Raw genomic sequence first — 1234 nt, forward strand, 5'->3', positions numbered from 1 at the left:
GGGAGGCTGTGCCGGGCCCCCTGGAGATCTAAAGGATGACCATGAGGTCAAAAGGATGACCAGTAGTTGTGGTTCTCGCCCCGGGACTTGGGTCAGAGTATAGCCCAAGTGGAGCACTTGTGTCGGCCTAGGGAGGCTGTGCCGGGCCCCCTGGAGGTCTAAAGGATGACCAGTAGTTGTGGTTCTCGCACCGGGACTTGGGTCAGAGTACAGCCCAAGTGGAGCACTTGTGTCGGTCTAGGGAGGCTGTGCCGGGCCCCCTGGAGGTCTAAAGGATGACCAGTAGTTGTGGTTCTCGCCCCGGGACTTGGGTCAGAGTATAGCCCAAGTGGAGCACTTGTGTCGGACTAGGGAGGCTGTGCCGGGCCCCCTGGAGGTCTAAAGGATGACCAGTAGTTGTGGTTCTCACCCCGGGTCGTGGGTCCGAGTCTGGCCCGAGTAGAGCACTTTGGTCGGCTACCGGGGGGTGTGCCGTGCCCCCTGGAGGTCTAAAGGATGACCAGTAGTTGTGGTTCTCGCCCCGGGACTTGGGTCAGAGTATAGCCCAAGTGGAGCACTTGTGTCGGCCTAGGGAGGCTGTGCCGGGCCCCCTGGAGATCTAAAGGATGACCATGAGGTCAAAAGGATGACCAGTAGTTGTGGTTCTCGCCCCGGGACTTGGGTCAGAGTATAGCCCAAGTGGAGCACTTGTGTCGGCCTAGGGAGGCTGTGCCGGGCCCCCTGGAGGTCTAAAGGATGACCAGTAGTTGTGGTTCTCGCACCGGGACTTGGGTCAGAGTACAGCCCAAGTGGAGCACTTGTGTCGGTCTAGGGAGGCTGTGCCGGGCCCCCTGGAGGTCTAAAGGATGACCAGTAGTTGTGGTTCTCGCCCCGGGCCGTGGGTCTGAGTATGGCCCAAGTGGGGCACTTGCGTCGGACTGGGGAGGCTCTGCCGCGCCCCCTGGAGGTCAAAAGGATGACCAGTAGTTGTGGTTCTCACCCCGGGTCGTGGGTCCGAGTCTGGCCCGAGTAGAGCACTTTGGTCGGCTACCGGGGGGTGTGCCGTGCCCCCTGGAGCCATGGGAGTGAGCTCCAGCAGACTGGTATTTTTCGGAGAACCAGGCCCACACTCCTCAGACTTTGTGCCCAGGGACAGGCCACCAAAATCGGCCGCGGCTCGTGCACTTTGCCCCTGCGTTTCTCCCAGAACCAGAGCCGGAAAAATCCCAAAATTGATGCCCAGAGATAGTCGACT

The sequence above is a fragment of the Nothobranchius furzeri genome, chromosome 19, assembly GCF_043380555.1.
Source record: "Nothobranchius furzeri strain GRZ-AD chromosome 19, NfurGRZ-RIMD1, whole genome shotgun sequence".
Lineage (NCBI taxonomy): Eukaryota > Metazoa > Chordata > Actinopteri > Cyprinodontiformes > Nothobranchiidae > Nothobranchius > Nothobranchius furzeri.